Source organism: Lissotriton vulgaris, unplaced genomic scaffold, assembly GCF_964263255.1.
Source record: "Lissotriton vulgaris unplaced genomic scaffold, aLisVul1.2 SCAFFOLD_1808, whole genome shotgun sequence".
NCBI classification, from domain to species: Eukaryota; Metazoa; Chordata; class Amphibia; order Caudata; family Salamandridae; genus Lissotriton; species Lissotriton vulgaris.
The window spans coordinates 375,969-401,542 of NW_028251592.1; the positions used below are offsets into that span (position 1 = coordinate 375,969).

Below are 25,574 nucleotides of genomic sequence, written 5' to 3' on the forward strand. Positions count from 1 at the left end.
CAACCTGCATCCACGCCTATCAATCAATCAATCAATCAATCAATCAATCAATCAATCAATCAATCAATCAATCAAACATTTGTAGAGCGCACTAATCACCCGTAGGGGTCTCAAGGAGCTGAAGGGGAATAGAGCATCAAATATGCTAAGACCCTCTGCATTCGAGTTACCTTGACCTGGCAGAATTCTCTTAGGGATCCCTGTACCAACATCAAGAAAGCAGGTCAGTCTAAGGCATGCGTTTTCTTTCAGATCACCTTAATCCATAGAACGCTGTACAAGGAACGATGAGCACCCAGTATAGTATACTCTTCAAGCAAGAGCAAGCCCATGATGCTGCTTTTTGGTCGGTGGCCTGGGGGAAAAGCTCTAAAGACAACACAGAAACGGTTCATTGGACGACCTGGTGAAATTTTGGAGATGGGCTGACGAGCGCCTAAATCTGCAGTGGAGCTTGGAAGGCCATCAATTGGGCGTAGTGTTCGTGGGCATAAAACACACGGGCCTCCTAGCGTGCTCCAGTTCCCTGGATGGCCATATCAGTCTTTGAGACCTGGAAAACGGCAAGCAAATCCGCTCTATCGATGCTGGGTCTGTTGATGCCTGGCCGCTGGCATTCTCGCCTGATTCTCAGTTTGTAGCAGGAAGCCAAGGTGAACATTTTTGGCGTGGAGACAGGAAAAAAAGAATATTCTTTGGACACCCGAGGGAAGTTCATCTTGAGCATCACATACAGTCCGGATGGAAAGTACTTGGCCAGTGGAGCCATTGATGGAATCATCAATATTTTCGACATAGCGACAGGAAAACTCCTCCACACGCTGGAAGGACACGCTATGCCCAATCGATCGCTGACATTTTCTCCAGACTCTCAGTTGCTGGTCACGGCTTCGGATGATGGATATATCAAGATTTACGATGTGCAGCATGCCAACCTGGCGGGGACCCTAAGTGGGCATGTATCCTGGGTAGTAAGTGTGGCGTTTTGTCCAGACGATGCCCACTTCGTGTCTAGTTCATCAGACAAAAGTGTGAAGGTGTGGGACGTTGCCTCCAGGACCTGTATCCACAATTTCTTCGATCATCAGGATCAGGTTTGGGGCGTTCAGTACAACGGCAATGGTTCAAAAATAGTGTCTGTCGGAGATGACTAAGAAATCCACATCTATGACTGCCCAATCTAAGACTGCCATGTTCAGACTTGTCACTGCATCCACATGGACACAACAGGGGGAATGCAACTTCTGCTCAAACATCCAGTTTTTGAGAAGTCTCCTGAAGGTTAGCAGGTCCTGGGTCTGTTGCAGCTGTGTGGGTAGGGTGTTCTATGTCTTGGTGGCGAGGTAGGAAAAGGATCTACTGCCGGTGGAAGTCCTGTGGATGTGTGGGACGGTGGCGAGGGCGAGGTCGGCGGGCCAAAGCTGGCGGTTTGGGATGTAGAAGGTGAGGCATTTGTTGAGGTATTGTAGCAATATCCTACCCACGTACCATCATCCTGACCCATCGCCGTACTATTCCTAGGGTCATTCCCTGTTTTAAAGCACAGAAAAGGTTCCAGGACTACAACTACCAGCAGGCCAAGGGACGAGCCAGAGAGAGAAACAAGGCAGTCCTGATATAAGCACCTCCTCCACAATGGGACAGTGCTTAACAATCTTCTACCTTGTTTGGAATGGCGGATGGTGTGTCCCCACCGGATCCCAGCGTGAAGATACAGCCTTGGTTCCTAGTTATTTCATCGATTCCTGCTCGTGGATTTTTAGCGATTTGAAGCCCTCGGAGTGTGCCCCAACGGTTGCAGGTATCACGGAAGGAGTGCGGCTCGCCTCCTCCGTGTACAAACATTATTTACTTGTTTGTTTTGAGTCGGGTTAACAAGATGCGCAGGACACGTCTTCTCGTTACGCGACCTTGCGGTGAACTGTTTTACGTGTATAGCGTCTGTAAATCTAAAGACGCATTACCGTCAAGGATATTATCAGCCCCTCGAATTTCGTTGTGATTTGTATGCCGCTTTTCTTTGCCTTGCCTCACAACTGCTAATTCATACTGCAGGAGTCAGCGGAATTACGCGGGAGTGTCTGCTCATATTTCCCTCGTACTATACAGTATTGTGCATATCGCCAGGACTATTTTTGTTCTTTGTGAGTTCCGATGTACTAAGCAATTTACAGCAGTTCACTTTGCTAGTGTTGTGAAGTTAACAACGCCTGTTCCTAGATACTTGTCATTCCTTGGAGGACGGAAAACTATATCTGTTTATTTAGCCTAGTCTTGATTAACTATGCAAGTCTTGATTACCTTCTGGATAACCTGCTCGGATTTTGTGCATGCATTGGAGGGGGGTACTTTTTCCTTTTATCATGGAAGGCTAAGGCATGTTTTGAAATATCTTTTGCTACCTAGCTGTACGTAGTCTGTGTATTACGTCCCTCCTGTTGCCGTGCAGTCTCAGACCAGACCTGGAAGGGACCTCCGATTTTACAGCTAGTTTATTATTTTATCCACTTCCCTTTTCCCCTGGGCGCAAGTTCACGCAGCAGGATTGCCTTCCTCTGCTGGACTTTGCGTTAAGGATATCGGGGGGATATCGTCTGACCTCGTCTCTGCTGGTCACAAGAAAAAGGTTAGTGGTGTTTACATATTCTTGCGCTACTGACACTCACGACAGGTATGCTGGTCCAGCGTTGTGTAGTGCTTTGTGAGAGTGGGTGTGGAGCTTGAAGGTGATCCTCTTGTTGACAGTGAGCCAATGCAGGTCTCTCAGGTGGGCGGTGATGTGGGTGTGGCGTGGTATGCCGAGGATGAGGCATGCGGAGGCATTCTGTATGCGTTGTAGTCTTTTCTGGAGTTTGACTGCAATTTCCACGTAGAGGGCGTTGCCGTAGTCCAGTCTGCTGCTGAGGAGGGCCTGAGTGACCGTCCTTCTGGTTCCGTTGCGGATCCATCTGTAGATCTTGTGGAGCATGCGGAGGGTGTTGAAGCTGGAAGAGGAGACGGCGTTGACTTGCTGGGTCATTGAGAGTGGTGAGGCCAGGATAAACCCCAGGTTGCGTGAGTGATTAGTGAGTCGTCCCAGGCGGAGGGTGTGGAGCCGAGGATGAGGACCTCTGTCTTGTCTGAGTTAAGTTTCAGGTGGCTGTTCTGCATCCAGTGGGTGACGGCCTTAATTGCTTCGTGGAGGTTGGTTTTGGCTGTGGCGGGGTTCTTGATGAGTGAGATGATCATCTGAGTGTCGTCGGCTTAGGAGACGATGTTGAGGTTGTGTGAGCGGACGATGTTGGCGAGTGGTGCCATGTAGACGCTGAAGAGGGTAGGGCTGAGGGATGATCCTTGGGGCACGCCGTAGATGATCTTGGTGGCTTCAGAATGGAAAGGGGGAGGCGAACCCTCTGGGTTCTGTCGGTGAGGAAGGAGGTGGTCCAATCCAGGGCTTTGTCGCGTATTCCTGCGCCATGTAGGTGCGTGCGTAGGGTGTGGTGGCAGATGTTGTTGAAGGCAGCTAGAGGTCCAGGAGGATGAGGGCCACGGTTTCGCTGTTGTCCAGTGGGGTCCTGATGTCATCTGTGGCAGCGATGAGGGCGGTTTCGGTGTTGAGATTGCTGCGTAATCCAGATTGAGAATGGTCCAGGATGTTGTTCTCCTCGAGGAAGTGGGTCAGTTGCCTGTTGATGAACTTTTTGATGACTTTAGCCGGGAACAGAAGCAGGAAGATGGTCCGGAAGTACTTGAGGTCCTTAGGGTCCGCCGTGGTTTTTTTGAGTAGGGCGTTGATCTGGGCGTGCTTCCAGCCTTCTGGGAAGGTGGCGCTCTCGAAGGAGCTGTTGATGATCTTCCGGAGTTGGGGTACGATGATGCGGTTTACTTTGTTGAAGATGTGGTGAGGGTAGGGGTCGGATGGTGAGCCAGAGTGGATGGTGTTCATGGTCTTGATGGTGTTGGCGTCATTGACGTGGGTCCAGGAGATTAGGTGGTTGGTGAGACTGGGGATGGTGAGTCTGCGGTGTCGGTGGCTGTAGGGCGGGTCTGGGCATTAAAAGCTGTCGTGGTTGTCTGCAATCTTGCTGTAGAAGAAGGGGGCGAAGGAGTCACATAGGTCTTGTGACGGCAGGATGTCGTTGGAGCTGGAGCTAGGGTTGGCGAGTTCCTTCACAATGTTGAAGACCTCTTTGCTATTGTGTGAGTTGTTGTCAATGCGTTCTTTGAAGGAGGTCCTTTTGGGGGCTCGGATGAGTTGGTGGTGCTTGCGGCTGGCGTTCTTTAAGGCTGCAAGGTTGTCTGGAATCTGTTTGTAGCGCCACTTTTTCTCGTGTCTTTGGCAAGTTCGCTTGGACTCCTGGATGTTGGTGGTGAACCAACTAAACTAGCCTTTCTGTCAGTGCATCTGTTAGGGGGTTTCTTGATTGGGGCGAATGTGTTGGCGCAGTCGTCGATCCGTTGCCTGAGGTTGCGGGCGGCTGTGTCAGTGTCGGTGGTGTCTGTTGGTGGGTTTCGGGAGAGTGTGGTGATGAGCTGGTCTTCGGTGACCTCGTTCCAGCTGTGGGAGGAGATACGTTGCGGGTGGTGGTGCAAGGTGGGTTTCTTGAAGGTGAAGTGGACGCATCGATGGTCGGTCCAGTGCGTTCAGTGGTGTGGCTGAAGGAGACGTGGTTGCTGGCAGAGAGGATGGGGTCGAACTTGTGTCCTGCAGTGTGGGTGGAGGGCCGTGATAAGCTGTTTCAGTCCAAGGTTGTCGAGGTTGTCGAGCAGAGCGACAGAATTGCTGTCGTTGGCGTTCTCGATGTGGAAATTCAGGTCACTGAGGAGGATGTAGTCTGTGGAAGCAAGAGTGTGCGTGCTGATGACGTCGGAGATGGCGTCAATGAACTGTGGTCGGGGTCTGTAAACGAGTGTTCCTCTGAGGGTGGTGTTGGGGTCTGTGCAGATCTGGAAGTGCAGGTGTTTGGCGGTGCTGAAGGTGTCTGCTATGTAGGTCGAGACTCTGAGGGTGTTTCTGTAGACGATGGCCGCCATAAGTGTGGCAGGGTATGCTCAGGCGTGAGTCCCTTGCTCACTTTGCCACTGGATTCAAGCAAGCCGGGCTGAAGATGGCTGGAATGCCAGAAACCGGTCCTTGGAAGCTTGTTTCCAGTCCAGGGAAGACATGACTTGGCAGTTCGGGCTGGACTGTTCCCATGAGGCACAGGGTCAGACTGATTTGCATATAGCCATGTCTGAACTGGGGTGGCAGAGTGGGCTAAAGAACGGTGATGGATTAAACCCAAATCTTTTGACTGGGTGTGAGTGTTTGATTGATTCAGATGCTCCGTCCATCACCACCCCCTTTTGTACCGTAAATAAGGAAATGTAGCAACATTTGTCAGTTCTCCACCTTTGCATATGTGCGTATGCTTGTCACGCCTAATGTTACCGTTAGATGTTATATGGGACTTAGAGAAATTACTAGAGAGGTCAAGTGAAACCATAAAATCAATAGAAGTGTTTACAAATCTTTGCAGCCCCACAGGTGTCCTCGCAAGTAGAACTGCATCGTCTGCATATAGGAGAGCAGGGATGCGTTTAGAGCCTGCTCTAGGGATGTCTTTGCTAGCAGATGATAGGGCAGCCCCCAGATTATTAATATATAAGGTAGATAAGAGAGGGGCCAAAATACATCCTTGTCTCACCCCTCACTTAACATCCCATGATTCTGTAATGGAAGCATTTTCATTGTATCTGGCAGAGGCAGTCAAATTAAGTGGGACCAGTGCAAAAAGGCCACCAGATCGGCATCCATTCCAATTTCTAGTAGTAAGGGTCATAATTTTGACGTATTCACTCGATGGAAGGCAGACGTCAAGTACATGAATGCCATGTACATACGGAATAGGACACTTTACCCCCCCACACTTTTACTCTGTATGCCATTACTCTGCAGTTTTTACACCGCAACATCTTTTACAACACAGGGCTTTACAATGCAATCCATTACAACGCATTCCCCAATGCAATGCAATCTGCTATACTCACTCCACCGGGGAGTTACTTTGGGGAATGCATTGTAATAGTTTGTTGTGTAATGCCCTGCGTTGTAAAAGATTTTACATTGTAAAACGCATGCGAGGGAAAAGAATGTTTCCCGTACATACGTCCGTTTTTGGCAGGTATACATTTGCTGATCATCATAAGTGGATTTATGCATTGGTCCACAGTTCCCATACCTTTCCTGAAACCATATTTCAGGTCTGAAATTACGTTGTTTGCCTTTAACCATATTCTTAAACGATCCAAAATCACCTTCCCCATGATTTTAGCGGCTGAGTCTAGTAATGAAACCGGACAGTAACAGGCAGGGTCATCCCTGGCACCCTAAAAATAGATCAAATAACCACTGCGGACCATGAGGGCGGTGAGCTGCCCATTGTTGCTGTGTTAAAGACCCTGGCTAGGATCTTTGTCCATGTCCCTCGATCCGCCTTATAAAGATCCGCAGGAACCCCATCCAGTGGCAGCTAGTGACATTTTAAAGTGGTGGGGTGTAAGAGTGCCTATACGAGGGTAATAGACAAGACAGAGAGTATGGACTATGGAGATAGAAGTGCATGCATGGAATATACTAGCAGAGTACAGTGAAAAGGGTCTACAAGATGCGCTGCACTGACCCACTCCAACCCCCGAGTGCGCTCACTCACCCACATTGTGTTGCCGATGACACTAAACTGTGGTATATCTCTAGGCCCAATCCACTGGAGCGACAAGAATTTCTCCACACTCCTAAAGCCTGCCTATGGGTGAGAGGAATCAGAACACTCACACCCCCCATCCTGACCCTCGGAGATGTGGGGATCAGAAACCAGAGTAATATGTCTCAAATACCCCAGCGGATTCCCTCAGAATAACCAGAGAAGAGGAGAGACAAAACCTACAGGGGAAACAAGAAAGATGACGTTAGGATAATACCTTCCCTCCTGTATACCCACAGAGGTCATAAATCAATTCAGTGCAAGCTTTATGGAAAACGCACAGTCCCTTACCCGCTGGACATCTCCTGGTGTCAAAAAGAAACGTCTGAATGATCAGCAGTGAAAAAACAACTTTCTGTTGTTTAGTCAAGGCAGGCAAAAAAAGTTAATTTCACCAAAGTGAATTCCCAAATGGTATGACAATACCGGCAAAAAAATTAGGAAAGTCAAACTCAGACACCAACTCCTAAACAGAGTTAAATCTCATGCGCTTACTCAACACTTGAAGGGCAAGGATGAAAGGGGGTTTCCAGCGCTCTATCAACAAAAGTATCTTGCCAGACTTTTCAGGCTTGAAGGCAGAAAGAAAGCAAACTTTCGCGCACTGCAAGTTTACAAAATGCACCTCAGCACTCTATTTAAAGGAAGGAAGGAGAAACGCGCACCACGCGAATAACACAACAATGCTAAGTACACAGGGATTGGGCTACAAGGAAGGCAACAGGGTAACAGAGGGGGGAATAGACGTGGACGCTTCTAACAACAAAAAAAGGACATGACCGTGGTAGCGGGTAAAATGACACCGCGGGCGTTAGAACACGGCTGCGACGTCAAATAGGAGGGGGAAAAGGGAGGAAAACTTGCAGGAGAGGCAGAAAGGGCTGGAATTAAAAATTTGCTAACATTCGTGCCAAGAATTTTCAATTCTATTAAGGACAGGAGGCGAGGATTATGCTGTCTCATTTCTTTACTACCAAAAATATAGCAGCCAATCACAATAGTAAAGAAAAAACAATAAACTATATATCCCATGAACCCTTAGGATACCATAGAGTAGGTGTAGTATAAAAGGTATCCAAGAGGACAGTCCTTCCTCTTTCTTTGTGTAGAACAGTTCAGTCATAAGTAAAGTCATACAAGTAAAAGTTCCAGGAATCCAACAAGATAAAATGAAGATAAACACAAAACCCAGCCTCCGGGGAGCAAAACAATGAACCAGAAGAAAGACGGATGGCCAAGGGTCCAGGACGTCCTAAACAGAATGCTGCAACTGGAGAAACCGTCCGAAGAACAGCCACCACTGGCCCGTGGTACACGACCAAATGCAATCATTTAGGATCAGAACCTGAAATGAAAAAACAAATCCGTAATATCCAAAAACTACCAGATGAAGGAAGCATGGATAAAGGATAAGGGAGGGAAAAAACAACATATGCATAGAATGCAAGTGTAAAAGCAATGATAAATACAATGCATACATATAAATAAGGGTGGGATAATCCTCGCCTCCTGTCCTTAATAGAATTGAAAATTCTTGGCACGAATGTTAGCAAATTTTAAATTCTATGTCAGGACGGAGGCTTCGATTATGCTTGTTTAAAGCTGATCCACCACAACAGAAGCAACATGCATAATAGGTTTAAAATAAAATGTTTTAAACACTGACTCTGAAGACCAATCAGCAGCCTTCAAGATGTTTTGGAGGCCGGCATCCAAGGAAAAAGCCTTAGAGGCCATAGCTCCTCTAGCCGAGTGGGCACCAAAAACAGAGACATCAATGCCCGCCTCCTTCATGAGCCAATGAACCCATCTTGCTAAAGTGGCAGGACATGCAGGCTTAAACGGTTTCTGCAAAGCTATAAGCAGTTGACCTTGGAGATTGCTACGAAAATGAGCAGTACTCACCTCATAATCTCTGATGCATTGAACCACACAGAGTTTGGGATTGTGAGGAAAAGAAGGATATGAGACACAAGAAGTGTTAGACTTAGTACGGCGAGAAATAGTAAAAGAAACCCCTTCTGGGGTGAAAAGACGTCCAGCCAGATCTAAGGCACGAACATCAGATACACGTTTGCAAGAAAGCAAACATAACAACATGGTCAGTTTGGCAGATAACTGTTTGCGAGAGACCAAAGAATTAGAAGGCCATGAATCCAAGAAACGTAAGACCACTGAAACATCCCATAAGGTGACATACTTTGGGCAAGGAGGTTTTACCATCCGAATACCTCTGAGTAATTTGCAAATAATAGGATGCTCAAACCCGAAGAAGCCTGAGAAGCCAGGAAATTGGAAACTAAAGTGACATCTGCAGAAGAGGGATCCACTGACCGTTGTGCACACCAATCACACCATCATTTCCAAGATGAAGCATAACGCTTGTGTGTGTTGGGAGCCCAAGCTTTCCCGATAAATCGGGCAGCTTCCGAAGAAAGCCCAGGGACTTGCCAACGTCCCCCGAAATCCGCCATGCCACTAACCGAAGCTGACCCGACAGAATGAGAGGGTGGGGATTTCTCAGAGGGTCCAGAAACAGATTCTGCAGGTTGGGAAGCAGAATAGGAGGAGAGCAACTCATCTCCAGAAAAATCGGAAACCACGGTTGGGCTCTCCAAAGAGTAGTGACCAGAATCAATTCCGACAGAAAGTGCCTCGCGCGGGCCAGAACCCTCGGAATCATTATGAAGGGAGGGAAGGCATAGCATAGAAGAGGAGGCCAGGTCTGAAGGAACACGTCCGTGGCCAGAGCCTCGGGATCCGGTCTCCAACTGTAAAATTGAGGAACCTGCGTGTTCAGCCGAGAAGCAAAGAGATCCAGATGACATGGACCCCAAGTTCGGGACAGGAGCCGAAACACCCGAGGGTGAAGCCTCCAATCGCTGGCATCCCTCAGATGGCGAGAATTCCAATCCGCCACTTGATTTTGGCGACCTGGAAGGTATTCGGCAATAACTGTGATCTGACGTTGCAGACACAGGTGCCAAAAGTCCTTGGCAATTTCTGCCAGGAGCATGGACTTCGTACCTCCGAGCTTGTTGACATACCTCACCGCCGAAATGTTGTCCATGCGTAGAAGGATGCAACAGTTCGTTGCATGGGGGGTTAGACAACGAATCGCAAAAGAGCCCGCAAGAAGCTCTAAGCAATTGATATGGAGGGACAACTCCTCTGGAGACCAACGCCCCCCTGTCGTCAGAGAGCCGCACCGAGCTCCCCATCCCCAAAGACTCGCATCTGACTCGATCACAACCTCTGGAGTCTGACCGAAAAGAGCACGTCCATTCCAGGACTCCATGTGGTCTAACCACCACAGCATCTCCCACTTGGCGTCCTCTGAAAGAGGAACCATATCTGAATACCGCAAGCCCTTCTGAAGATGACGGATTTTGAGACGCTGAAGGGCCCGATAGTGTAGAGGACCTGGAAAGATTGCTTGAATTGATGAGGACAACAGACCCACAATTCGAGCTACCGATCGCAAGGAAACCATCTGTTTGGACAAAACCAAACGCAATTCCCGTTTGATCCCTCTGATCTTCTGTCCCGGGAGCACAAGTTGACAAGCAACTGAGTACATTTTGAACCCCAGAAAATCCATGGTTTGAGAAGGACGAAAGTCCGACTTCTGAGGATTCACAAGAAATCCCAGAGATTGCAAAAGATCGATGGACCAATGCAGATGTCATTGTAAAAGGAGAGGACACTGGGCCATCAAAAGAAAATCGTCCAGGTAAACAATCAATCTGACCCCACGGGCCTGCAAGGACTCTACAACTGGACGCAATAGCTTCGTGAAGCACCACGGAGCGGAAGACAGACCGAACGAAAGGACCGTGTACTCGTACCACTTTCCCAGCCACTGAAACTGGAGAAAGCGACGATGTGGAGCATAGATTGGAACTGAAAGATCTGCATCCTTCAAGTCCAGACGAACCATCCAGTCTGCCTCCCGCAAGAGGTCCCTTAGAAGGTGAATACCCTCCATTTTGAAGTGACGGTACACCACTCCGCCGTTGAAGTCCTTGAGGTTGAGGACTAGACGAGAACCCCCTCCTTTCTTTTCCACCAGAAAGACATTGCTGACGAAGCCGTCTGGATGAGGGGGAAGAAAGGACTATGGCCCCTTTCGCCAGAAGAGACTCTATCTCTGTGGAGATGAATTCCTGATCTCTTAGGGAAAAACATGGGGAGTAGGAGGATGGTGTTGGAGAGGGTGAGCGTAAAACTCGAGTTTGTAGCCCTGGACCGTCTCCAACACCCAAGCATCGCTGGAGATTAACTGCCAATTTGGAAGGAAATATCTCAACCTGCCCCCCAAAATAACTTCTGAAGACAGAATTAATCTCACCTGAGGAATCCGGGCGACCCCCTTGGGCACCTCCGTATCCACCTTTGGAGTACTGACCCCGACCTTTCCTAGAAGGGTAGAACTTCGATTTTCCAGAACTGTAGGACTCCTGTCCGCCTCCTCTTTGGGACTGACCTCCTCTCTGATTAGATTGGGAAGTTCCACGGCCGGACGAACGCCCCCTTCGTCCAGCCCGACCGAAAACCGGACGGAAAGCTCTACGCAGGTTGGCCTGCGCCCTGTCCAAGCCGCTGAAGGTGGCCACAAAACTGGAGAGTTCTTTTAAAAACGGCTGTCCAAAGAGCAAACCTTGAGCTAGAGGCCCAGACTCCGAAGGAGCCAGATCAGTGAGTTTAGGATCAAGCTTCAGGAGTATTGATCGACGGCGTTCACTATTTAGGGCGCAGTTAGCATTACCAAGCATGCATATAGCCCGCTGAGCCCATCCTACCATCTCCTCCGGATCAATCAGGGCGTCAGAGTCTTTCGCTCGAAATGCCAAATCCAAAATTTTCGTGAGAGGGCCAAGAAGATCTAGCATCTTATCCTGACAGGATCTCCATGACCTGTCGAGACCCTTTTTAGGATCCTTGGAATACTTCCGTAAATAAGTTACCATTGTAGGGTCCACCTCAGGAGTCTCCGCTAACTTGTCGGACAGATCAGGACGGGGACACTCAGATCTTAAACGTGCTCGTACGGTACTGTCAAAAGATCGCCTGATATTAGTCTGAACATAAGCAGCCACCTCAGGGGAAGGCAAGCAGGCTGAAGAATTAGGATGCACAATTTCAGTGGGCTCAAAATCTAGCACCGGAGGCTTAGATGGGGCATCAACAAAGTGCTCTTTACGAGCTTTCTTCTTAGGAGGGGGCGCCTCGGATTCAGAAGATGTAGAGTTAGAGGAGTCAGAAGTGGAAGGGGAAGGATTGCAAGACTTTTTAGAGCGTTTCCCCTTCTTAGAGGATTTGGGTGTAGCCAGAGAATGCGCCAGTTTAACAAAGTCCGCCACATGCGGATTCTTGGGAGATCTAGTGGAACGCCCAGAAGGCGGCAACCACCCCTGCTTAGATGCATATTCTGTGAGGTGTAACTGGAAAGGAACAAGATTGGAATGGAAAGCTTGTCCCTCATACTCCATATCCATGGAACCAGTAGGTTCTTCTTCACCATGGTAGAAGCCCTCCTCTTCATAATAATCTCCCATCTTTGGTAAACAAAGAATAGTAAATAGCCCACAGAGGAAAGGACTGAAAATTCACACCCTTAGGGTATTCAGGGGGAGTGCGACCCCAATAACAAGCCTCAGGCAATAAAAGTGACCTGAATGAACAATTTGAATGTGGAGGGAGGGCTTGTAGCACTCTAGGCAAAGCCTACTTTAAATTTTACAACCCTCAGTCCTCACTGACAAAAGGGCGTCTGGAGCCTGACAGCCGGCAGGTGGGCAGAGGCTTAGAAAGCCGATTACAATGCCTTCTGACAGATGCTCGAAGACGCGCTGCTATTCCTCCTCAGAAACGCCAGGAATGCATGAAATGCGCAGTACCGACGGTCGCCTGCAGCACGAGACGAAGGTACTGCGCATGTGCGACACAGAAAGACAAACGCCGGCTGAAAATGAGAGACGCGCGAGGAACGCGCGTCTCTCAGCTCCCACTCCCACTCCACAACTGGAAAAACAGGCGCAGAAGAGCAAGCCCGCATGCGGGGGGTGACCACACGCCCCCAAGGCAAAACCAGCACGAAGGCAAGCGCTACAACACAAGCGACAATAGCAATCGGCTATAACATAAACCGTAAGGTAAGCGGAGCAAGCACGCAACAACTGTAGCCAAAATGACCCAAAGCGCAAAGAGTAATGCACAAAGCGCAAGGAATAAAGTCAAAAACACACTTAACTGGCTGCGGAGCAGCAAAGAAAGAGGAAGGACTGTCCTCTTGGATACCTTTTATACTACACCTACTCTATGGTATCCTAAGGGTTCATGGGATATGTAGTTTATTGTTTTTTCTTTACTATTGCGATTGGCTGCTGTATTTTTGGTAGTAAAGAAATGAAACAGCATAATCGGAGCCTCCGTCCTGACATAGAATCTTAGTTACCACAACAGGGAAACGCTGGTAACAGAAGGAAGGGGTGTGGATTCAGGGAACAGGAAGCCAAGCACCGGCTCCTCGGCAAGTCAAAGTATTTAAAAGTAAGGGAGTGTCAGCAAACTCCACCTCTGCCAGAACAGCAAGGGACCTGCTCAAAAGAGCGTATTTACCTTAAAGCAAGCACTCAGCTATCTCCGTGCCTCCAAGAGACTAGGCGGGAAGCCTGATGCCTAACACATGGCTCCTTTCTCCAACTTTTGATACGAAACATATGACCGCTGAAGGTCGAGGGAGAGACAACAGAAACCGTAAACGGTGCATTTATCTATATTGGCAATGCGGCCTTTGAAATAGAGCCAGCAAAATAGTTTAGAGGCAGCAGCAGCAGCCCTGCCAAAAACACAAAGAGAGAAGGCACGACACACATCCTCGCAGCCACCTAGTCCAGCTCGCAGTCTGTCCCTTTTTCTGCTCCTTGACACACACTCTCCTTTCTTATCCTCTGACGTCTTGGTTTAATCATAATGCCCCTGCGCTGCCTGCTGCCTTAATGCCTGCTGCGGTCTCGGCCCAGAACTTTGTTGTAGTGTCGCCCGCCGGCAGCAACTATACACCTATCCTGATGCTGCTGGCGCTGGCGCGAGTGTGGCAACTCCTCTCAGCCAATTAAGACGCTGCTCCAGCAGTGCCAGGATTGGCTTAGCAGGGATACTCGCCCCCCATTAGGAGACCGAGGGCTGCAGCATTGATCAACCCTCGTCTCTCCTAATGTGCAGCCACCAGCCACAGCAAACACTTGTGCGCATGACTGGGCTGGTCAGAAAAATTCTCCGACCCAAACCCAACATGCGCACTGCTGCCTGCTGTGCGCTCTGCGCCACCCCCTGACATGCTGAGTCTGAAAATTACATGCCAGTCAGCATGACGCCGGGAGTCAACCTGCTGGCTGCCCCGCCCACCCCCTTCAGACAGAGCCGCTGAGGGAGCTCAGCTGAGCCTCTGCTAAATGACTGCCTTGCCTCGGAAGTTGGCGCAGCGGGCACGGCTTGTGGTCAACACCCCAGCGCCCTAATGGATGCACCGCCACTGACCCCATCTTTCCCACATGCTTTTCATTCTGATGTGGCCGTGATGGACCTCACCTATCCCAAAGCTTAGCGGACGTGTCTCTGTACTGGGTTCCCTTCAGGACTTAAAACTGAAGCGACCAGGTCCGACGCAATTGATGATGCTCCCCCTTGTCAAGTGTTGTGGGGGGTCCTCGAGACACTTTTGCCAGGCTGAGGAGGTCACACCCACATGGCTGTAAAATCCTCATCCTGGCAAAGTTGAGCTCAGGCAGCCAGGAATTTGCACATTTAGGGCATGTCTAGCTCCTGGCTGCCTGACCTGAACCAGAAGAGTGTCTGTCTGTGACAGACACTCTTCTTGCCTTGAAAAAGGTGGGGGGGTGGCCCCCTCAGACTGTACAGATGGGCTGCTGCTGCCTTTGTCAACCTACCAGGATACGGGACAGACACCTGTCGCAGAAAAGGAATAGCACTACGTGCTTCCAATCACATCAAGATAAGCTTTTACCATTAGCAAATTACACTTTTTTTAAACATCTTTTATTGGCATGTTATAATAATACTTGACAATATGGCATACTTCCAGCACTGAATCAGGATAACAGCAACCAGTATCAACAGTAATCTCCATGGTGAGAGAGGAGCTATTCACATTCTCCTCCCTATTCATCTCATTAGGCACAGTCCCCATTCCCAGGCTATGAATGAACAATATTTAACTTCCTGGAGTGGCTCCCGCACTAAGGGGGTCTATCCATTTCTCCACTGTCCATGTTCTACTGGTTTTCAACCGTCCTCCTAGAAACCATAGTCTCCAGCATTCCAAACACTTGCTCGTATGGTCCCCCAGGTGTATTAACTGGTACGCAGGGTATACTCTATGGTCATCTATCAATTCCCTGTGCTATCTAGTAGCTCATAATAGGTACTATTGTAGTTGCCAGTTCTGTGAACAGCATGGTACATGTTCTCTGTAGCAGGCACATTAGCCCTCTGTGCTGTGTGGGTGACAGTAGTGCCCATTTTAGTGCATGGTGAGTGATGCGACAGTGTGAGAGTAGAGTGAGAGGAGTGACTGTAGGGTGAGTGAGGTGATCATGTGAATTTGGGTGTGAATTTAAGTGCAGAGTGGGACAAATGAATGTATGGTTAGTGATGGGATTGTTTGAGTGAAATTGCAGAGTGAGCAGTGAGGGGTACAGGTGAGTGAAGTGTCACATGAGCAGGATGAGTAGTTTGCTTGTGTGACTGCAGGGTGAGGGACCGGGTGAACAGCGCAAGAGAATTGTGAGTGCAGAGTTATCACTGTGAGTGCAGAGTAAGCAGTGTGCTCATGTGACTGCATGGTAAGTGGAGGGAGAACAGTGTGAGTTAATGGCAAGTGGCATAAGTGCAGTGTGGTCACTGTGAGTGCTGGGTGAGCAGGTTGTGTGAGCGCATGGTGATCAGTGTGAGTACACTGTGATCCCTAAGAGTGCAGGTTGAGTGTGAAAGTGAAGGGTGAGAATGAGGAGTGCATTTTCTGAATGCAGGGTACATTCCCAGACACAGCTGAAGTTACTCAGCATGCAATTGAGGGCTGGCATAGGGTTTCAGATATATTTTAAACTATTACTTTTATGGCATTATTCAGGGTCCAGGGATTGAGGATGGATTAAATAAATATTATGCTCATCCTACAACAAACTTTCAGTCTTGTGATTAGGGTTGCCAGCTCTTCATAGTGATGTCCCAGACGGTACAAAAATGAGCAGTCCCCAAAAGCCTAGTTTCAGCACTTATCTTTACATACTTGGAACAGCAAAAATAAATAGAAATCATTTTTAATTGTGTTCTAGGGCTGCTTGAATGATCCATGACTGATAAGTAAAGGGATCAAAGATTAAAAAGTCACATTACAAATGAATTCATACTATTTTATTCATAACCCTATTTAGTTTCAAGACAAGACCTTTGCAGGATCTTAAAACAACACATGCCTGGCATTTTTATTTTGGTAAACCTACTTTATATTCCTTTTCAAGAAATGCATTCTCACACTAAGGGAGTAAAAAGTAAAATCCAAATGTAAGGAATCAATCAATCAATGAGTTATATCATTTGTAAAGTGCACAACTCACCGTGAGGGTCTCAAGGCGCTGGGGTGGGGAATGCTGCTACTGCTTGAAAAGCCAGGTCTTGAGGAGTTTTCTGAAGGTCAGCAGGTCTTGGGTCTGCCGTAGGTGGATGGGGAGGGTGTTCCAGGTCTTGGCGGCGAGATGAGAGAACGATCTGCCGCCGGATGTCGCTCTTCGGAAGCGGGGGACTGTGGCGAAGGCGAGCAGGTGGGGATGTAGAAGCTGAGTCGTCTGTTGAGGTACGTTGGTTCAGTGTTGTGGAGTGCCTTGTGTGCGTGTGTGAGGAGCTTGAAGGTTATCCTCTTGTTGACCGGGAGCCAGTGCAGGTCTCTCAGGTGGGGTGTAATGTGGCTGTGGCGAGGGATGTCGAGGATCAGGCATGCAGAGACGTTCTGGATGCGTTGGAGCTGTCTCAGGAGTTTGCCTGAGGCTCCTGCGTAGAGGGCGTTTCCGTAGTCCAACCTGCTGCTGACATGGGCCTGGGAGACTGTTCTTCTTGTTTCAGTGGGGATCCACTTGTAGATCCGGTGGAGCATGCAAAGGGTTTTGAAGCAGGAGGAGGAGACGGCGTTGACCTGTTTAGTCATGGAGAGGGTGGAGTCGAGGATGACCCCTACGTTGCGTGCATGGTTGGTGGGTGTTGGGGCGGTTCCCAGCGTGGTGGGCCACCAGGAGTTGTCCCAGGTCGAAGGGGTGGATCCGAGGATGAGGACCTCCGTCTTTTTGGAGTTCAGCTTCAGTCGGCTGTTCCTCATCTATTCAGCGACGGCCTTCATTCCTTCGTGAAGGTTGGTTTTGGCGGTGTGGGGGTTCTTGGTGAGGGAGAGGATCAGCTGGGTGTCACCGGCATAGGAGATGATGTTGAAGTCGTGCCAACGGGCGACGTGGGCGAGCAGTGCCATGTAGATGTTAAACAGAGTTGGGCTGAGGGATGAGCCTGGGGTACGCCGCAGATGATCTCGGTGGCTTCGGAGCGGAAGGGGGGAAGGCGGACGCTCTGTGTACTGCTGGAGAGGAAGGAGGTTGTCCAGTCCAGGGCCTTCTCTTGGATCCTGGCGTTTTGGAGGTGTGTTCGTAGTGTGTGGTGGTAGATCGTGTCGAAGGTGACTGACAGGTCCAGGAGGAATAGGGCCGCCGTTTCTCCGTTGTCCAGCAGGGACTTGAAGTCATCGGTGGCAGTGATGAGGGTAGTCTCGGTGCTGTGGTTGGTGCGGAACCTGGACTGGAAAGGGTACAGGATGTTGTTCTCCTCGAGGTAGCGGGTCAGTTGTTCGTTGACGGTCTTCTAGATGACCTTTGCCGGGAATGGGAGCAGGGAGATGGGCCGTAAGTTCTTGAGGTTTGCCTTGGGTTTCTTGAGTAAGGCGTTGATCTTGGTGTGCTTCCAGCTCTCCCGGAAGGTTGCTGTCTCGAAGAAGGTGTCGATAACTTTCCAGAGATGGGGTGCGATGGCTGTGCTGGCTTTGTTGAAGATGTGGTGTGTTAAACAAATAATAATGGTTCTGTTGGAAGGAAATACCAAATGAATCAGTATTCAATTATGTGGCTACACTGATATGTTCATGTCTCTGTAAACATATGGTAACACTTTATAAAAACACACTGACCAAACTGGTAGATAAAGTGATTCTTTAGTTATACACTTTCTCAATGTTTTCAATTATTTTCAGACATTAGTTCTGCTGTCCAAACGGTAAATAAACATATACAATACAAAAACAACGTGGTTTGTGAAAAATGGTGCAGGATAAAAACATACATACACAAATACACAATGATTCAAATATTACAGGTGGTCAACTGTAAACACAATAGTCATTTAGGCAAAATGATTTCTTTTGTTCCTAACAGACTTTGTACAGTTAGATCTCAAATATGTTGCGTTGACGTTTCGACCCTAGTGTTGATGCGCTGACTATGTGCATCAGGGGCGGGTCTTCATCAGGACTTGAATAAAATGGACAGCCTTCTCAATGTTCTTGCACATGCAAAATGGCCCAAGGCCATGTACAATTCCTAAATAGCGAGTAACAATTTATTTGCGACTCGCTATTTAGGAATTGCGAGTCGCAATTAGGAAGGGGCGTTCCCTTCCTGATTGCGTCCGCAAATCAATGTATGAATGTTTTGTGACCGCAATTGCAGTTGCAAAATACTCACAAATGACCACCCTCTTTGAGAGGGTGGTAATGCAGTTGCAATTTTGAAGGGGTCACCAGGGGACCCCTTCCACTTTGTGATTGTCTCTAAAAATATTTTTTAAGGGCAGGCAGTGGTCTCAGGGACCACGACATGCCCTTAAAAAATTAAACAAAAATGTTTCATTTTTTAAAAAAAAACATGCTTCTTAAAAGAAAACGGGCTGCATTTAAAAAAAACTGCTTTCTTTATAAGCAGTCCCAGACATGGTATTCTGCCGAGCACAGCAGGCCACCATACCTGGGAGGGCCTGTCATTCCCAATGGGCTCGCAAATTGCAAGAGGCTCATTAATATTAATGAGCCTCCCAATTTGCAAGCCCGTAGGGAATCGCAATAGGTGTTAAAAACACTGTTTTACATGGCAAATTTTTCTGGTCGTATATCTGGCCCACAGTTCAGCAAAGAAATAGGCTAGCATAAATCTAATCAGTTCGGTAAGTCAAGGGAGAATCTAAATATAAATCAGCTGACATTTTATCATGGCGACTGCTTTCGAGAAAGTAAGCAGAAAGCCTGGCACACATCACAGAAAGAGAACAGTTTTTAGTTAGTTAGTTAGACAGTGAAAACCCACACTCCGACTGGTGCGAAATGAAGTAACAGTGACAACAGCTAAAGACATTTTGTAAAAACATACATAAAATAAGGACTGCCTAAGCCCACCTTTTACTCTAGACCCAAGATCGCTCTTGGATGTGGACTTCTTCCCTCCTCCAAGGCAAGCACTTCAAACCACACTCTTTGGATTTGGGGTAGTACACCCTGGCCGCATTTATTACAAAATTAAAAAACCATTAAACTCATTATTTACATTATGTACAATTACGCAGAAAGTCCAGTTCAATTGATAGGTACAAGATGTTACTTGGCTAACCTTAACATTTTTCTAGTACATAGCCATTCCTACAGTAATCTAAAACATGATATAATTTACTTTCTGCGTATCCCTGCTAGAGCCTATGGTAAGGTCAGTGACTGGCAGCCCCAGATCCCGGTAACTACAAAGACTGCACTGGTGTAAGATTGCATAGGGGGTCCAGCTTATCGGACGGATATCTCCCCCGGGCCCCCCCTACGCCCTGAGGCTTGACTCCATAACGGGACGCTGCAATTCTGCATCCTTGCGTCCTGTTGCGCATGCGCGTGCGGGGTTGGCCGACCAGCCTACTGGAAGAGTGACTCCCTTGCATTGCACCACTTTTATTTTACACAATACCAAAGCATTCAATAACACAACTTTACAGTTATCATTCTACTAAAATACCTGCAACGAAAGTTTAAGAAAACAAAGCAAAAAAACACCTGTGACAGTAACACCCATATGGACTGCTGCCTTAGGGGATGGTGGGTGGGGAAAAGCTAGTTATGGGGCGCTGATGGTCCGAACCCCATGGAGGATGCTGGAGGCTTGGGGGGTTAGGGGGGAGGGAGAAAACAAGAGACTGTTCTCGCTCCCCCCAGCCCATTTTAAGGGGTGTACTGGGCAGACCAGTCTAGACCGGCCTGCCCCTGCATAGCAGCTACGCGCTGTGTGGAGCCTGCCATGTAGTGCAGGGAAATGCAAACAGTGCATTTGGGACATTGCGGCGGGTGCTGCACCCAGCAGCACCCTCTGCAATGTCAGAGATACACGATGCGACCGCCACAGTAGCAGTCGTATCATAATCTCATGAGCGTGACCGCCGCGTTACAGGCGGACGGTCCCAAGCCCCGGCATGATGGCGGATGGACGGAATTCCGTCCACCATTGTAATGAGCCCCTAAATTAGCCAAAGTTGCCAGAAATACATAATGCTGATGCTGTTCATTTTTGTTCTAAATATAAAGCAAGCTTGAATTCTTTGCTTTCTTTTCAAAGCATTTCAGACGAGATTGCAAAATATTAGAAATCATTACAAAGGAAGAGGGTTGCAAGGTATGATTTTCACAGGTTACAGGAGGCGGTCCTAGTGTCCATGCCTTCCCATCCTTTATCTCATCTGTGTATCATTAAAATGCACTGTTGTAACTAATGATATCAACATGTAACATGTAGCTTTAACATTGGCCTACTGCACTTTTAGAGTCTTATTGGGGGAATCTTTTTTTGCTCTGTACTATTGCAGAAAAATATGTTACACTTCAGTTCAATCAAGGAGACTCAGCCCAATGCCATATAATGTTATTGAAATAATATCCTCCTGATCACTTTAGCCATCCCATGCCTTGTATGGCCATCAAGTCAAAGCATTATTTCATAAACTGGATTATCTTATTGCTTCAATATGATGCAGTTTCTAATATGGTTATTGATACAGTATTATCATCATTAATTATGTTTCAATCCATGTTACTCTAAATTTTTATAATAGTTTTTTTCATCTATTGATGTACATGTGTTGGTAGAATACTTTTAATGCCACTGTTGTGTCGGCGAAATAAAGTCATTTCTGAGTGATACAGTATTGATGCAGTATTGCTATAGTTTTAAGTGATAATCGCTACATAACTATCTAGAATTTTGGAAATCTGAGAGGATGTTGTGATTCTTTATTTTCTCCTCTGAATGAGTTATACTAATGGGACAGACAAATAATGGCACAGATATAAGAACATTTGTCGGAGTATTTTTTTCTACTGTAAGGGTTCAACCTAAGTTGTTTGCAATGAAGACATTGCATTGAAATGTATTTAGTGGGGGTGGGTATGATGTGCTGTAGCCATTTTTTTCCTTTTCATATTCCTTCTACCTTAGAGTTGTAAGGTGATTTGTTGAACATGTTTTAGGTTTGCAGTATTCTAATGACTGTCTGTTTTGATTTGCTCTTTTCTGTCCCTCTTCTGATAACAGTACTTCAAGGTGATGATGACCCCATACATTAGTTGTTATTTGGCTTTCTTTGCAGGTATATTGATTTGGTATTGCTTCTTTCCAATTTCCAAATCACTATGTCTTGGTGAAGGGGCAGCTTTGCGGTAAGCCACTGGTCTTAGGTAGCGTGTATGCACTCAACTAAGATCAAGCCCCCTTCTTTCATGTCCTGTCAACACAGCTGGGAGGCCTAGTGGGGAGTCACTTCTCATTGAGAGCGACTTCAACTGAGTACTTGACAAGACTTTAGACTGCTCTATTCCCTCAATGGCAGGAGCAGGGGCCAAAAGGGGGCCGCCAACTTGACCAACTGGGTAACACACAGGGACATGGAGGACCCCTCTCGCGCCCAACACCCAATGGACATGGACTACTCCTTTTACTCGGGCTGTACCAGGTACATACTATGATTGACCGCTTTGCATGCTCTAAGTCCTTCAGTGGCAGTATAACACACACTGTACCCTGTTGACCCACAACCCTGACGCTGCAACCGACCGACGAATGCACTATATACCCATGTGGCAGCTGCACTCGGTGGCCTTTGAGGATGTTCCCTTCAAGGATGCATTAGCAGTCGAAGTTACTGGAATCTTTGCCTCAAACCCTGGAACTACATAGAGTCTGTGCCTTGAATGGGAGGCTTTTAAGCTGGTGGGGATGGTTCGTTGCTTGTGGAAGTCAGTGGGTATCCGCTGAGACCTGGAACAGGACCCTCTGAAACTTTAGGATGACCTTCACACTTTCAATAACGAGCAGGGCACGACACCGGACTGTTAGAGACCTAGATATTTGTAGAACGTAACAATGGAGCACTCTGATGCAATCATAAGACCTACATAAGTCGAGCCAATGAGGAGGGGGGGAAGTCGAGAAGACTCCTTGCCTGGTTGGTCTGCCATGGGAGCAGGGGAGCCCTATCACCCGCCTGATGACTTCAGGAGGGGCTGCCCTTTTTTCCCTGAAAGATATCAATGGCGTGTTCCGGGACTATTATGTCTCCCTTTATTGCCTGCTGGAGGGGACGTTTGGCCCTTTAGTTACCACCTGTCTCTCCATTGCCTCCGCGCTGTGGAACAAGAGTCGCTGGGTGCCCTTGTTACGGAACTGGAAATCTGTAATGCCATTAAATCCATGGTGTCGAGCAAGACACCAGGTGTTGAAGGACTCCCTTCAGAGTTTTTGCGGGAGAGCTGGTACAGAGACAAGCAGAAATATATAGAGATGCTTACAAGGTGGAGATACTCATGGCCACGATCAGGGAAGCCTTGGTGATCTCCCTGTCTAAATCTGCTTCCCACGAAGTGATGGACTTTGACTTTTGTGCCCTTCTTTATGCTTAGTTCAGACTTTAAAATACTTAGCAAAGTACTGGTCTCTCGATCATTACCACACATGCAAGCACTGATTCACGCTGATCAAAACGGGTTCATAACAACCCTCAATACATAGCTTTAACTTCGTAGACTCTACTCTATCCTCCATGCCTATGAGCAACCCCCCATGACCCCATGTCGATGGACCTTGAGAAGATCTTTGACACGAGGCTGTGGAACTTCTTGGGGGCTACCATGCTGCAAATGGGGCTGGGCACTAGATGGATGAGATGGGAACAATTAATATGCACCCGCCCGATGGAAAGGGTAAGGATGGAATGAATGATCTCTGAGGTATTCGAGGTGTTTAGGGGTACATGCAGGGATGGCTCCTGTTGCCCCTGTTATTTGCTTTAGCCATTGAATACCTGGTGGAGAGGTTCAGGACAGGGGGTGAGGACTGGGTCATAGGAATGGATGGTACAGTTCATGTCATCTCACTATATGCTGATGACCTCCTTATTTATCTTCGAGACGGCGAACAAGACATGCACCAAGCGCTGCAGCTTCTTGAAGAATTCAGCCTATACTCCGGTCTTCAGGTAAACCGGGGCAAGACATGTGTGTTGCCTGTGGTTGGTGGAACATTATGCCCCACCTCTTGTCCACCTGATATATTCTGGGCTCCACGCACCTTTCGGTATCGGGGCATCCAGATTTTCCACAACCTGGTAGATCTATGTGAAGGTAACCTTGGGAAGGCTCACAGGTCCTTTTGACACTCACTCAAACTGCCCATCATGGCACGTACGGTGCTTTCTAAAATTATTATGCTCTCACCGATCCTTTATTTCATTGTGAATCTGAAGGTTGTGTGGCCTGGTTCAGGAGATTGATGTGCTCCTTAGAGAACTGATCTGGGACGGCAGACGCCACAGGATCGAATTAACTACCCCACTCAAAGGCAGTCTGGAAGTGACAGGTTTTGAATTATCATTTTTATCGGCCAAACTACAGTGAATAACTAAGTGGTTGGATAGAGTGGGTCTACTGGAACTTGGCCCAATGGACTCTGAACCCAGCCAGGAGCTATTACTGGCAAAACTTCTGCAACCTGCCACGAGGATTCACCGTATGGGTATACTTTTATCCACAGCCTTTTTCTGCTGGTGAGGCAGACTGTGATGCACTGGTGGTGTGATGCCCTAGGCCCACGAACTACTTTTGGTGGGACTGCCTCGCCTTGACCATCTTCATAGCAGGGCAACTGAATACATGGACAGAGGCAGGGCTAGTGGTACTGAGTGCCTGCTCCCAGGCAGGCACCCTGATCCCCCTAAGGTACTTGTTGGAACAGTCTGATCTACCCCTGGGTCAATTCCTTACCTACGAAGCACTTACCCTTGCTTTTCAGGAGCTATGGGGAGTCAGCTAACACAGAGCTTCCCACGCACGGGGTCCACCAGTTTCTACTGATACTGAGATCTGGCAGCCACTTGATCACATGGTTCTAAAGGGCACTGAATAGCCAGGTCGGGAGGCCACTGGACGCTCTCCGGGCCCACTGGTCTGCAGACTTGGGCCGCGACCTGACAGATGCTGAATGGGGTAGAGTGTTGCCTAACCCTAAAAATGTTCTCGCAATTCCATCTTAGAGATATTCAATACAGCTATACCTATAGGACCTACATCATCTAACACAGGATAAGGGATATCTATCTCGGAGACTCCAGGGTGTGACCACATTGTGCGACATAAGATCCTGACTTTGGACACATGACCTGGGATGCCCTGGGCTTTCTAGGTTTTGGGATGAGGTTGTCATGAGACTTAACAAGACCCTGAATAGAACTATTACCAACACTCCCAAAAGTTTGACCCCTGGGTCTCTTCCCACGACCAGCCAATAATAAGTTAGGGAACAGTTTTATTCACTTAGCACTGTCACTTGCCCAATGATGCAGTGTTATGGCTTGGAAGTCACCGGGGTGGTGGGATTCCCAGGATGGAAACCTGGGCGAAGGATGTCACCCTTTGGGTCTGGGCTGAGTAGAGGGCGGTGGCCTGGGAGGGGACACAGGGGATCTGCTGCAGCCCCATAGCACCTCTGTGGACAGAAGTGGTGAACAAATGGGAATCTTCCACAACAGCAGACAAGCTGATGGAGGGTGAGGGCAAGGGGCAGGCTGAGGATCTACGACCCTGCTGAGGACTTGAGACCGGGACTTGGTGGGAGGGTGGAGGTGGATCGGCTGGGACCTCCTGGGGTGACCCTGGGTGTTGTGTACTGGCTCTGGTGGCCCCCTCACTGCCCCCCTTAAAACAGGTGTTCCTCGCCCATCCTAAGCCATGACCTCTTCTTTTCCATTGTTGACATTATCAGGAAACTCCACCGGGACAATAAGGCATGCATGAACACAGTTACAGTTTGTATGTTGCCTTCCATGTTTTTGCAACAACATTATCCAAGGTAATCAAATTACACATTCAAACAAGGGTAACCTCATCGAACTACATACCACAGCAACGTGCAACAGCATGAATGTAATTTACATGTTGAAATGCCCGTGTGGCTTGGCCTACATTGATAAGACTGAACGCAAGATCTCAGTGAGGATGAATGAAAACAAGAACAACATTTGTATGCAAAATTAAAAATCCTGTGTAGCCTTACACTTTCAGTTGTGTAATGATATTATCAGCCAACTACGCTTCTTGGTTCTGGAGTCAATAACACCTGGTGATGGTATGAACATTACCAAATCACTTTTACAGAGAGAGATTTTTTGGATCAGACTACTAGACACTTTAAATCCAATCTGATTAAATGACTGAATAGAATACAG

General features: G+C 48.0%; 1 pseudogene; it reads left to right on the forward strand.

Annotated features, from left to right (window-relative positions):
- Nucleotides 1-257: 257 nt before the first annotated feature.
- Nucleotides 258-1,184, forward strand: LOC147662834 (uncharacterized; annotated as a pseudogene).
- The last annotated feature ends 24,390 nt before the right edge of the window (nucleotides 1,185-25,574 follow it).